The sequence below is a fragment of the Giraffa tippelskirchi genome, chromosome 12 (genome assembly GCF_054371585.1).
Source record: "Giraffa tippelskirchi isolate mGirTip1 chromosome 12, T2T-mGirTip1v1.2.pri, whole genome shotgun sequence".
Taxonomy (NCBI): domain Eukaryota; kingdom Metazoa; phylum Chordata; class Mammalia; order Artiodactyla; family Giraffidae; genus Giraffa; species Giraffa tippelskirchi.
This window is the reverse complement of record NC_137286.1, coordinates 133,224,735-133,240,099: the sequence shown is the minus strand read 5'-3', so window position 1 is coordinate 133,240,099 and position 15,365 is coordinate 133,224,735.

The following is a 15,365-nucleotide window of genomic DNA, read 5'->3' as shown; positions in this document are numbered from 1 at the left end:
GCATATAGTTCAGTTTTACCATCTGAGACTTTAGTGTATTAATCAGAATTATTTTAAATTCATGGTCTGATAGTTCCAAAATTGCTGCCATATCTAAGTTTTGTTCTGATACTTGCTTTTTCTCTTCAACCTGCATTTTGGCCATTTATTATATCTTTTTTTTTTAATTGAAAGCTGGACATGGTGTATTGAGTAAAATGAGATTAGGTAAATAGAATATTTATGAGAGGCATTGTTATGGTTAGGAATTGGGGTGTGTTTATTCTTTGCTGTTGCTGTAGACTCAATAAAATTTCCTTTAATGTCCTTATTTTTATCTCACCTCTGTCTTTGGCTTTCCCTAGAGACTCTTTCTTAAATAGAGCTTGAAACTTGCTTTTCTTTTAGCTGTAATCCCCTCTTATACAGAAGCCTATTGTGAGGTGGTAAGGTGTGGGGGAAGGGAAAATATTTTATAATCCCTTGATTGCTGCTGCAAGTCGCTTTAGTCATGTCTGACTCTGTGCGACCCCATAGACGGCAGCCCACCAGGCTCCTCTGTCCCTGGGATTCTCCAGGCAAGAGTGCTGGAGTGGGTTGCCATTTCCTTCTCCAATGCATGCATGCATGCTAAGGTGCTTCAATCGTGTCCGACTCTGTGCAACCCCATAGACGGCAGCCCACCAGGCTCCTCTGTCCACGAGATTCTCCAGGCAAGAATACTGGAGTGGGTTGCCATTTCCTTCTCCAGATCCCTTGATTAGGTCTTGGTATTTTGGTGAACCTGTGTGCTTGGGCTGTGACCATCACAAATACTGCTTAGCTTTCATCCTCACCTCTTCAGTAAGGATATCTATGGGGCCTGGAGTTGTGTACTCCTTTCCCTCACTTCAAGGGCTAGAGGGGGCTGGAGTTTGGGTATTTTCTTTCTAAGGTCAGTCTGGGTCTTGGAAAAGCCTAGTGGGTTTGACTTTGGTAAAATAGTTTTCCTTGAGGATAGGCCCTTTTTTAAGGAGAAGAGAAAGCTCTAGGTATATTTCAAAACAGTTACCTTTTCCCTACCCCTGACAGAAACTTGAGGGGAATTTTCTCTAATCTTTTATCTGAGAATTTGGTAGGACTCCAAGTGTTATTATAAATGTCATGTAAATGTAAATCCTTCTAAGGATTGGGGCCCTAGAAATTTTAAATTCTCAAGCTAGTCCACGCTCAGCCTCCAATAATTACTCAATTTTACTGTAAGTGTTCTTATCAACTGCTGCCTCCAATAACACTTCACAGGCAGGATGTGATTCTCTCTATTTGCTTGTCTCTTCAGTTTTAAATTTGCGGGCAGTAGTTTCTCATAACCTCAGTTCTCCGATGGATCTAAAAAATTGTTATTGACATTATTTTAGCTTTTTTGTGTGTATGTGCAGATAAAAGTGAGAACTTTCAAGCTCTTCACATGTCTGACCAGAAACCAATATATGTTACTGATATTTATAAACATTACAAAAAAAGATGATAACCTGGTATATTTATTTCTAGTTTTTGTTTTCCTGATATTTTTCATGTTTTTTATTTATAAGAGAAAATCAGAGATATGGAGATTTCAGCACTGCCTTTTAACAATTGAGTGAATCTTCTTAATTAAATGATACAAGATTAGAAGAACTTATTTGGAGTGCAAAATTTTAGAATTTTTCTTTATCTTATACGCATATAAACCTACTTGTGAAATATTCCTAATCGAGATACCAATTGAAACTTTTTCCAACCAAGCAATTTTCAATTTTCATATATGTAAATATCCACTTGATCTTGTGGGGGAAAAATCATTCAAATTTTATGACTAACTTTTCTCAATGGCAACATCTATATCAATTATATATTGTATGATTTCTCTTTTTATGGATGCTAACATTCACAGTGTTATGACCAGCAGAACCTCCTCTAAAATTATTGGTGATATTGCTCTGGAAAAATCAAATTAGACTTTGGTTTTAATCTGAACTTCTTAGTGAAGCAATACTCAATTAGTATGACCTCTTTAAAAATCCACAGATAACAAAGTCACATTCATTGAACCATTTTTGTTTCATAAAACAATGGATTCTTCCCAACTGCTGAAGTAATTCTATTAGAGTACACTGGAAAACTCTAAGTTATAAATGAGGCACATGGAGCCAACATCATCATCACTCTTTAGGGACAAAAGCGCATATGGAAACACTTCATGGATTCATTAAATATCAATCTGAAATAACATAACATCAATATTGGTAGCTCAAAAATGATAACAGCTGACAGATGGCAACCAATTAGAGCAATTAGCAATTAACTTGTGTGTCCCTGTCCCACCTTTATCCTCCTTCACTTGCTCCGTGAATTCCTGCAATCCCTGGAAATGTGCCTGAGATCCAGTCTCTGCTATAGACTGTTGGGATAATAGGTTTGGGGCAGCTATGAAAAATGGGTTTGGAGAGAAAGAGCATGTCACTTTTTAACTTTTGATCAAAATATGACTGTTCTTTTTAGGGAAAATCTAATTTAAAATACACTCTAAGTTTTTTGTTTTTTTTTTCCCCTAGAATGAAAGAGTGCTATAAATATTTATAAAACTTTTTTTTTTTATAAATTTATTTATTTTAGTTGGGGGCTCATTACTTTACAATATTGTAATATTTTTTGCCATACATTGACATGAATCAGCCATGGGTTTACATGTGTTCCCCTTCCTGGACCCCCCACCCACCTCCCTCCCCAACCCATCCCTCTGGGTCATCCCATTGCCCCGGCCCTGAGCCCTTGTCTCATGCATCGAACATGGAATGGTGTTCTGTTTCACATATGATAATATACATGTTTCAATGCTATTCTCCCAGAACGTCCCACCCTCACCTTCTCCCTCAGAGTCCATAAAATTGTTCCATGCATCTGTGTTTTGAAATATGTATATAACACAGTTTCACTATACCAGTGGCCCTATAAAATAGTTCAAGAAAACCTTGCCAAAATTATTTTTTTCTTAAAAGAAAAAGTATAATTGTGAAATATAAGTCCAATACAACTTATTCCAAGACCCTCTCTTTTCTTTAGGGTTTCTTAATTGAGCAATAACATTGTTCATTTCATGACAGTCATCATTGACCATTACCAAAATTTGTGTTCATATACTCAAACATAAGACAAGTAATTTCCTTAATGTTGAATTTGAAAAGACGCTGGTGCTGGGAAAGATTGAAAGCAGGAGGAGAAGAGGACGACAGAGGATGAGATGGTTGCATGGCATCACCGATTCAATGGACACGAGTTTGAGTAAACTCTGGGAGTTGGTAATTGACAGGGAGGCCTGGCATGCTGCAGTCCATGGGGTCTCAAAGAGTCGGACATGACTGAGCAACTGAACTGAACTTTTAAACTGATTTTATGATAGCATTTACCACGATGTTAGGTATTTCACCTTTGACAACGTAAGCTTCCAAAAAATTAACTTCCAAAATCTTTGACAAATAAGATTCCATGAACTGAATGAAAACAAATGATTCTTTATTGGAATTAACTGAGTTTCTGACTTGAAGCATCCAAAGTGACTGACATAAAATTGGCATTATTTAACTCTTTGCAAAGTTCCCTAAAGAAATCAACACAGGCAAACCTCTCCTTTTAAAGACCACCTTAAATTATTTTTGCCATTTTAATTGTCCTCAATTAGTAAATGGAGGAACAGGAAGTTTAGAACATGGCCATAGAGAAAGGGAAAAAAAACGTGCCCTACAGTAATTCGAGCCCTGTACAGTTATTCCCTAAAAAAGGAAACAATCTAGGTGACAAAATACAACCACTACTCCCAAGCCATGCATCATCTTGAAGGAGTGGGTGAATTTAAAATCAGCACAAAGTCACTGACAGAGCTGCTGTTGTCCAGATGGGCCCTTTTGCTAATTTACAGGATGATTCCCTTTAGTCTAGGTGTTGCTCTGAACACAATAGTAAAGGAAAAACCTTTTGAAGGATCAGAAGAAAAATTAGCCTTCCCCAAATCATTTCCATTTAGCTCCTAACATAGTATATTCCCAGACACCTTTGATTAATTTAAATTTTATTTGTATAGCTCTGATCTCTTAAAGTTCAACCAAGGCTACTCAACATGAAGCATTTTCAGGACTTTTCCATCATTTTTGGCAAGTTTTTTTTGGGGGGGAGGGTCTTTTTGAATGTGTTTCTATATGACTAGCTGTCAAGGAATACTATCAGAAAAGCATTTCCTTTAATTTTATGGTATGCTTAAAGAGACAATGGTTTGTTGAAGCATGTAATTTTTCCAGATATATCTTTGTTTTTCTTTGGGGGCATCAATTACAAACCCTGTAAATTTAGAGGGAATTAGCATTTCAATAAAGAAACAAGAAATTATTATCAGCTATAAACCATTCCAATTAAGTAGTTTTTAGAACTAGTCTTTTCCAAGTCTTTCCTAGCCCAGCATTTAACCTAAACTACAACCTACAGATGGGAGCATATATGAAATTTCGGAAGAGTGAAGAGGGGAGGAGCTTCTTTCTTCTGTTCTTTGGACAAAATTTTGCTTGTTCTTTTTCTAGTTCAGAGAGAAACTGAATAACAGCTAAAGATAATTCATTAACATGAAGAATTCAGCTCTCTAAAAGAATGCCTTTTATGATAAAGCAGCTTTTATCTATAGAAGGCCAAAGATTTAAAATGTATACATAGGGCTTTTCCAAAACAGTGTGAACAGCATGACAGAATATATATCATTAACCAGATAACAATGGTGTTATCCAAAATCAACCCTAGCATAGCTTCCTTACACGAAATGTGCAAGATGAGGGCATGATTGTTTTCATTTTCTTCATGTTATTTTGTTCTCTTGTACTCATGCAAGATTAAAAAAAAAAATTGAGTTATTTATTATTCCCTTATTATTTGTGGTAGAGTCATCTTCATTCTGCAAAATAATAATAACAAATCCCGTATGAATTGAAATGGAATACAAGAGCTCAACAGATGTAGCTGTATCTCTCATATGAAAATAAATGGAATGTTTTCCTTAATCAATCGAATGAAAAATGTTGATGAGCTTGGCAGTGACTAAATCAGGGCTGCCAGCTCCAGCTACCCAGCGTGATTTTGTCTTTCCAAACAGACTAAAAAATGCTCTCCCTCCTTCATACTGGACGACTTCATTTCCACTCATTGAATTTAACAAAACTCACCCAGAATTCTGAAAGCTTCCCCTGTCTTATAAAATGTTTACCAGATATCTCTTACAGGATGGCAGATGTGCTACCATGTTTCAGAATAAGAAGAACTCAAGTGGCCAAGTCTACTCTACTGAGGCACATAAACAATTACATTGGTGGGAGGTTGTTTATTGTTGGTCATGCTACAAGGTCACGTTTTTCAGCACTTTTGTTTAAAACTTCATCTAAACAACTGCCTGCTGTAGAACATCCTGGACAACTGGAAGGCTGCCTTTTGTTTAAATCAGCTTTGAGAGTATGATTGAATTGATGACACCCCTTAACTTTCTATTTTTAGCAGGAGTTCAAATATATTTGTTTTTTGTTTTGATGTATATTACCACAGTTATTACCATAACAACCCAGTGTAAGCACATTATCAAAAAAGGAGGCACTGACCTTCTTTACCAATCTTCCTGTTTGCCACATAGTTAACCTAGTAAAACCTTCAGGGAATAAGAGGTAAATGAATAATAAATCTAATATGTTAAGCATTTGTTTGTGTCTTTGTTATTATAAGCATTTAAATATATTCTAGTTTGAAATAATTTACATATTAGATTATTTATTACTCTATTGTTATTCTATGAACAATAACATGAATTATATATTTTATATAATTGTTATTATATAAATATATATTATTATTCACAATTCCATTTTCAAGATGAAGAAAACTAAGGCACAGAGATTTCACTTTCTTAACCAAAGTCACACTGCTTGTAAGTGGTGGAGAGAGATTCCATCCTCAGCCAAACCTGATTACAGGACTCATGTACCTGACCTCTACCCTAGATAGTTTTGTGCAGATTCATTTTTTTCTTTGTTTGATCTTCTTAAAGTATTCTTTTCTCCTCTATCTGATGGTTCCTGGATCTCAGGGATTATCAAATCTAAGATAAGATTTACATTTCTGTTTTCATGAGTGGTGTTGGGCTGTGAGTGATGAAGAAAGATATAGACATAAAAAATTTCCAGTAATTACCTTCCGGGATTACTAGCAGTGAAGACAAAGGAAGTTAGACATAGTCTTTCTTCTTGGATGCTGTCATGAAGTTACACTTTGGCAGATCTAGATTGACCCCCAAGTAAACTGTGGTTTTCATCATCTTAATCCAGTCTGTAACCATGTTACTTATTGCTAAACAGAGAAGCACTCATTCTGTTATGACAGATTGGTGCCTGAGATGTCACTAGTGGGCAGAGGGTCTTCTCTGAAAGCCATGAAGCCTGTGGCCATGCAAAAAAGTATACATCCTAGAAGGTGGTCAGTCATTGCCACCTGGTGGTTAAAGTGATTTAACCATCTATGTAGGTAGAGAAATTAGCAATGCCATGCTGGTTCACTCAGTTTTACCGACTTTTGGCAGTGGAGACACTTATCTAGTGACAGATGGTTTTAAATGTTAATCAGAGTTAATTCCTACCCCAAATTCATTTCCACCTCCCATATTTTTAATATCTCCTCTGATTATCTTGCTTTTCTGTCCCTGCTCTACTTTCATAGAGTTGGCAAAAGATCTTACCAAAGCTCTAGAATCAGGACTTTCCACAATGCAGTCCATTCTGAGATAGACTTTATTATTTCAGAAAGTATCTTGATTGCCTGAAGACATAGCTATAAATTTTTAAGGACATTATTCAAAGATTTATAGTTTCTGAAGAACTTTGGAATCTGATATACGAAATGTATTCTTTAAAAATAGCTTGTTGGTATGTTGTGTTGTGTCAGAAGCCATATGTGTTTTGGGGTCCATAAATGAAAGAGTAATGGGGTAGACATCTACGTCTAAAATGAATGATTAAATTCATGATATTAAATAGGGATTAAAAGAGAGGAGAACCAACAGAAAAACATACAAAACTGGTGCATATAAATTGCAGTCATTCTGATTTCATTTAATGGCAATGTGATGGTATATGTAAAAAAGATCACAGTGCTTAAAAGAAAGATATACTTTATTTACAAATACAATAATAAACTAATAAAGTAAATATCCTAGTTAGTTCTCACAGTTTTTTGCCCCAAGGCGAGAAATGACTAAAGTCACACAAATATAATCAGCAATCCATAACCTTCTTTCCTTGGCTATTTCCTGTCTCCATAGTGGTGGAAATATCATGGTAAATCATGTGTCTCAGATGAAGTCTCTTCTTTAAAGTATGGGAATAACTTAGTCCACATCTCACTCTTTTTGTGACAAATTACCACCTTAGAGAATGTTCAGTAGCTTTTATTCTGCACTGTGTGGGGTATCTATTATTAACCCTGTCTAACCTTGTTCCTTTGTCTTTTCCTTCTAGCAGGGACAGAGTGATGTGAGGAAGTATTTAAAATAAACTTAAATTTTCAGTGTCATTACTAGACAATCCCGGAAGCAAGCTTTGAATCCCTAAGCCAAACAGACACACAGATAATATTTTGACAACCGTTTTAGAGACCATACTTATCTCCTAATCTTGAGCTATGGTTTCACTATCTATCTATCTATATACATACACATATGTATATATTATAGAACTAGAAAGGTTTTACATATATAATATTGTATATACATAATCTTTCTAGCTCTATAATCTTGCATAAAAATACAGTAAAGGGGGGTTAAACACCCTCTCCCTTGTTGTCAGCACCACACCTCATTGTACATTTTATTTCCACAGGATCCCATAAAGACAGCTACGCATCAGCAGGAAAATATACTTCCTAACATTCAAAGTCAATGATGCAGATAATAGGGAACCAGCATCCTCAGTGTGGGATACATACTGTCCTCGGTCCCTGGCCCAGATGTTGGTAACAACCAATAAACTGTATTATATACATATATTAAAAAAGCAGCTTGAAGGAATGGGCTGCTTAGCTTAGATTTATTAGGAGAGACCTTGAACGTGCCATATGGCAGCTTGGCTCTCCCAAGCAGTGCAGCCTTGGAAAGGAATGGATGGGAGTGTGATGGCCAGTCCCAGCACAAGCATGGATACCCCTCCAGGGAAACAAGTGCTTGGCTGCAGGGTTTTCACCAGTGTGTCACCCATGATACATGTCTTAGCAGTCCATTATGCCTCAATATGTTTTCAGTCAGAGCCAGGATCTCCATTACCCCAACTGTTTAGAGAAGTCTCTAGACATCTGTAGGATGGGAGATGAGAGGAAGAGAGGGCATGTCTGAGATCCATCATGCTATTTAACCTAGCTTCTGCCTTTTATTGAGACACTTGGTGTAGAAATACAAACTAGAGGATTTGCAACGTTTTTAAAAGCTATTATTCAAGTAAATGGAAAAGTGGCATTGTGTAGGTTGTTTGGAATACCAGAGAGCACAAAATAGATTTTTCTTCTACTTGAAGATGACTGTGTGAGAACTACTTTCCTTTATTAAAACATCATGAGTTCCAAACATAAAAGCTTTTATTCAGTGATCTGTAGTAATTGTGTGCTTCCTTTATGCAAGATAACTTTATCAATATATTAAAGCTGATAGGGAACAGTCACTATGATATACATATATAGTAACTGCATCTTTGCAAGTTAAAAATGCAAATATACTTTCTAGACAAAAGGCAGGGCAACTTTTGTGGTTTAAATTTTTGTAAGTATTTCAGGTCCTTGCTGAGTCCAAGAGCTGGGGTTATTAAAAAGGAATGGCATAACATGTTTTGCAAATGCAAACTCAGTGAATAGAGGCATATTTAAAATTAAGCCATGAGAAGAATACACATTCCTTTTCTGTTAATTCTGCTAAAATGAAAATTTTGAATATAATCATGGGTAATATTGAGCAAATACAATTTGAGGAACATTCTGGAAAATAACCAGCCTGTAATCTGCAGAATTGCCAAGGTCATGAAAGTCAATGAATGACTAAAGAATTTTTCTGGAGCGAAGGAGATATAAGAGGCATGAAAACTAAATAAAATGTAGGATTCTGAAATGGATCATTTGGCTAATAGAGACATTACTGGGACAGCTGGTGAACTTTGACTGGGATCCGTGGCATCGATTAAAATAATATATTAATGTAAATATTTTGATGTTGATGGTTGTATTGGGTTATGTAGGGGGTGTCCTTTTTGGTAGGATATAGAAAATAAAGTATTCAGGAGCACTGGAGTATCATGTTAAAAATTTACTCAAATGATTCTCTAGGAAATGTTCTTACTACTATTGAACTTTTCTCTGAATAAAAATTATTTCAAAATAATAAAAATTAAGCTACCTTTATCTCTGATTTAAAAGTTTTTTTGATGGGTTCTTGGGAATTAAAGCACTTGTTAATTCAACTGGTAAAAGCAACCAAGTCTAAGAATTACATTAAAGAGATAACTAGCTAATTACTTATCATTACTTTTAGAATATATTAGTGATATAAAATTAAAATAATTGTGAAATAATTGCTTCAGTAAAAAAAGCATTTAATATTTTAATTTGTTGCTAAATCATTTGATTAATTTTTAGGTAATATTATTAAACTGAATAAATGCCATAGACTCTGTCTGTGAAAGTATTAGGCTATTAAAATGCAATGCATTCTGTTCAATTCAGTGAAAAGTTTCTCATTAACTTCTTAAAGTGCAATTTTCTCTTTGTAGCAAGGCCAACTTCATCTATAAATATAGTGTCTTTGACAGAAAACTTGTAGTACTATAGGCACTGTCTTGTTTAGCCTTTGAGCATTAACTGATCTTTGAGTAGTGATATTTGCAGAAGAGCTGCTATGGTTTCAAGTTGACAAGCCATTAACTCTTCTTTCCCTAAAGCAACAGCTAAACAATTCACTTGAAAATTTTACAATTAGATTTTCCACTTAACTGTTTACTGCTTATTGCTTCATTCTTCCTCTGGAACCTTCGAATTCTTTAAATATCACTAATATATTTGGCTTTTATTTTTTTGTCCATTTTTGCAGTTGATTGGCAACTAATAGTGGAATAAGAAACTCAACATGGGCATGCATTCAATTTGATAGTGTTCATGTTTATCTTTAATAGTTTATTTTAATGTGGCAGGATGTTTACTTGGGCTTTTGAGCAAATGCATGCTAACTGAAACTTGTTGCTTGCTGAGTAGTTGATAGGGTGATTGAGTACAGACTTTTTTGCAATAATGAATGAAGAGAAAAATATAACTACACCTAGGCAGAAGTTGATAAAAATCTTAACAATCATCAAAAATTAATGTCTTTTGTTGTTGTTGTTGTTCAGTCACTCAGTCATGTCTGACTCTTTGCGACCCCATGGACTACAGCATGTCAGGCTTTCCTGTCCTTCACTATCTCCCTGAGTTTGCTGAAACTCATGGCAGTTGAGTCAGTGATGCCATCCAACCATCTCATCCTCTGTTGTCCCATTCTATTTCTGCCTTCAATATTTCCCAGCATCAGGGGTTTTTCCAATGAGTCGGCTCTTCGCATCAGGTGGCCAAAGTATTGGAGCTTCAGGATCGGTCTTTCCAATGAATATTCAGGGTTGTTTTCCTTTAGGATTGACTGGTTTGATCTCCTTGTTGTCCAAGGGACTCTCAATAGTCTTCTCCAGCGCCACAGTTCGAAAGCATCAATTCTTCGGCTCTCAGCTTCGTTATGGTTCAGTGCTCACATCTGTACGTGACTCAGGTTTTATCCATAGTGTTCCATGGAACCACAAGAACCACATAGAAACAAAAGCCCATTTACAAATGTCATACTGAAATAAGCCTTAAGGACTTTTCTATAAAGGTCTTCTGTAGAATTTTTAAATCTTCTGCATTACTCTCCTTTTTTCCTTTTCTTTTCTTTGTATGTTAAGTGGGGACTTCTTTTTGGAGGGGGGACATTATTTTCTTTTTATAATGTTATCCTGGCGGCTCTGGTAGGGCAAGAAACTCTGATGGGAAGTTAGCTTGTAGTTATAAATTGGCAATTTTAAGCTTAATGGGCCTTGTTTTCCTTTGAGCTCCAAGCTGCTGATAACTTGGTCCTGTCTTTGTACAGCTGTACTCGTTCCAGTACTAAATACTTCATCTTTGTTTCTCTTCCCCTCAGAGGAACATTTTCGGAGGTTGGGCAGTTTTCTCTTTCCTGCTACAAAAGAAACACCTGTGTTCCATCTTATTTCATCCAGGCTTTCTGTTCTGAACAGACTGGAAATAGTGTGTTGCCAGGTATTTGAGAGGACAGGGCAGGACTGTTAGAACAGTCATGTTTCAATAGGTCACCTGCTACTGGGTGCCTTATGGCATCTCTCTTAGGTGTCTAGCTGTGAAGAGAGGTGGATGGAGGAAGTCCCTTTTCCTCTCTGGTCTGAAGGATTTTTTAATTCATTTTGAGTGTAATAGAAATATCTAAGTGAGTTGATATCAAAAATTGTATGAGACATATAATAGTAGGATTATTACTTTACAAGCCATATTTGTCATTTTCCAAGTAAAGGGCAAAAAGAAAAAGTATTGTTTATTTTCTTTGCTTTATATTTTCATGATGGGAAATTTTTAGGTAGTTTATGTTTTCCAAATAAGCATTTAACCAATTATAAGGCAGAAATGTGGGAAGAATTTATTTTTGTCTATTTCTGGGGTATAAGATCAGGAAGCAAAGAAATTATCTGAAATTTAACTTCCTTTTAGTTCTGACTAGATCATTCTGGCATTCCAAATATTTGTGTGTAAGCTTTACATTCACACATTTTTGTCTAAAATTATTGACATGTTATTAAAATCAGAAGATACTGGGCCTTATTTTTTAATCCAACTTTTTCATACTTTAACACACTATGTAAAGTACATTTAAATTCTAAAAGAAACTTCTATTGTAGAGAATTTTTAAAGCTAAAATAAATACTGTTTGAAGAAGAATATAGTCAAAGAAAAGAACCTTCTCAAGGAAATTGTCGTAGCAATAACATTTTTCAAACTTTTAAGCTCACTAGTGTTCACTCTAAAATCTGACCCATTTCATCTGGAGGTGGGGTATGAATGTGAAATGTCAATTTGAAAGTTGTTATTTAATACAGGTAAGAGATTTATTTCCATGAAACTTAAATATTTGATTTTAAAATGTTAAACTGAAATATTGTTTAATACCACTGATTATTTGAACTCAACCAAAATTTTCAAGTTGGAAGTAACTTAAGAATCCCCAAAACAAAAATTATTGAAGTGGAGCTAAACTATTAAAAATTATAGATAAGGAAGAAGTAGATCATCAGAGCATTCTTTGAAGTTTTAAAAAATTCTCCTGATTATTAAAACCAAAATGTCCCTTTAACTCTTATAGCTATAGGTAGTCTGCTTCTTTTACATTTAGAAATATCCAGTGATGTCAAATAAATTAGCTGGTATGATTTACTGATTCAAGAAAATTAAGAATACCTTTTTCTTTATATGTTTAAACATGCCCCTGGAGGGTCAGTTGGAAGAATTTGCCTGCAGTGCAGGAGACCCTGGTTCAATCCCTGGGTCCGGAAGATACACTGGAGGAGGAAATGGCAACCCACTCCAATATTATTGCTTGGAAAATCCCATGGATGGAGGAGCCTGGTGGACTACTGTCCATGAAGTTGCAAAGGAATAAGTCAAAACTTAGTGGCTAAACCAAGCATGCCCCAACCTCTGAATTAATTATATTCAAATATTATTTTGGTTGGTTTTTTTGAATTTAGAATGTATTATTCTGCAGAAACAATGATTTAAACAGTGATTTGGATCATGGCAAATCTTATTTTATCCCTGATTTTGGCTGAAAGATGGTGTCAAGATGCTATAACAAAACACCATAGTCAGGAGGCTTATTAAAAAAAAATGAGAAATTTATTTCTCACATATCTGGAGGCTGAGAAGTTCAAGACCAAGGTGCCAGCAGATCGTGTGTCTGGTGAGTGCCCACTTCCTTGTTCATGGACTAACATCTTTTCACGTGTTTTTTCTTGTTGGAAGGTAAAGGGGACTCTGGAGTCACTTTTACAAGGGCACTAATCTCATTAATGTGCCCTGGTGACCTAAACACCTCTCTGAGCGAGCTAGCAAGGAGCTAAGTTGAATCAGTTGTGTTCAACTCTTTGCAACCCTATGGACTGTAGCCTGCCAGACTCCACTTTCCATGGGATTCTCCAGGCAAGAATACGAGAGTGGGTTGCCATACCTTCCTCCAGGGGATCTTCCTGACCCAGGGATAGAACCCACATCTCTTATGTCTCCTTCATTGGCAGGTGGGTTCTTTACTGCTAGCACCACCTGCGAGGTCCTGCTAATACCATGATATTGAGAATTAGCTTTCATTATGGAGATTTCAGGGGGACACAGACCTTCAGTCCATAGCACAGTGCCCGTACTTTTCTAGCCCTTGTGTAATGTTTATAGCAATGTTTCTTTTTATCTTAGAAATATTGGAGGTGCATCTTGATTCACAGTTGTACCTTTTTTTATTTGCCTACTCCCATTCCCCAAGTATTTGCCTATACTCTTTACTACTTCCCCAGTTCATGGAGGATAGTCAAGTGCTCAAACAGAAACTGATGTTAGATGTCACAGATTCAGGATTGTTAGAAAGGAACAAGGTCTCTCACTATTAAGATGGAGTAAAGTCTTCTCTGGAGGTTGAGGTGGGAAATATGGGTTTAAGAAATGGAGGAATGGCAGAAGAGTCCACAGAAGAAGCTAGGTTACTGCTGGTAGAAGAAAAATGTCAGTATTAGAAGGGTTTTGAGAGTTTTGCTACTCAAGGTGTGGTTCCTTGGCCAGCAGAGCAGCATCAGCATCACTGAAAGTCTTGTCAGAAGAGCAGAATCTTAGGCCCTACACAAGACCTGTACAATCAGAGCAACTCCACAGACTATAGCCTGCCAGGCTTCTCTGTCCATGGAATTCTCCAGGCAAGAATACTGGAGTGGGTTGCCATTTCCTCTTCCAGGATATCTTCTGGACCCAGGGATCAAACTTGGGTCTCCTGCATTGCAAGCGGATTCTTTACCACCTGAGCCATACTTGTATATTATTTTGATTTAAGAAGAATTTAATTTGAGAAGCATTGCTTGGGAGGAGTGCAAGATTTTATGTCTGGGAGGACAGTGTATGCTCTCACTGTGCTTTAATTAGCCAAGTGTACTCATGTATCTTTGAACAAATATTTTAGCATTGTTTTTGGAAACTGACCTAGATTCTCTGGATTATCACTAAACCAGTGGAGCTCTCATCCTAATTTCTTCTGTTTTTTTTTTTTTTTTCCAACCATCAAGAGTCTCTACCCTTTGGACTTGACTTTTGTTTCTGTATTAACTCTTAGCTTCTGTTCATGGTCTGATGTATTCTCCCTTTACATGCTTTTCTTCTTAGAATTACCACTGGCATTTATTCTGTTTTCCTCCCCCAATTTGCTTTCTTAGACTCTGTGTAAGACATTCTAAGTGAATAACCCCCATGTTTGCCAGGCATCCTTTTGAGGTCAGAAAGCAGAACATGTATCTTCTTTGCATTAGATTTGTCAGGGGGTGCAAAGAAAGAGGAATAATACTCGTATCGATGACTAGAAGGTGTCCTAGCTTGCTCAGGCTCCCATGACAAAGTATCATAGACCAGGTGGCTTATGTACCAAGGACATTTATTTCTTAGAGTCCTTGAGGCTGGAATTCTGAGATTAGAGTGCTGGCATAGTCAGGTAGGTTCTGGTGAGACCCCACTTCTGAGTAGCAGGTGCCTGCTTCTCATGGTATCCTCAGATGGTTTGGAGCAGTGAGTGAAACAGGAGGTCTCATATAAGGACACTAGTTCCATTCGTGACTTCATCTAATCTTAATTATTTCCAAGGTTTCTCCTAATACCATCATTCTGAGGGCAGGGGTAGTGTCTCAGTATATGAATTTGGGGGAATCACAAAGTCCCTAATGGGAGGCAATAGAATGAGTTCACATATTCAGATAAAATATATGAGATGAAAAGGAATCTTGGGACCAAGGGTAAAATGATTTAAAAATTTGAAGTTAGTGATAAGGATGAACTTGGTGCCCAATTCATTTTTGTTCTAACACTGTGGTAACTGCTGGTTCTGAGGCTGACTTGTATTATATATTTAGATGAATAAAAAGACTAGTAATGAAGGAAGAGACTTGTTTTAATTTCTACTACCTATATGGCACTGTTTTTGGCACTGTATATCCAGTATCTATATA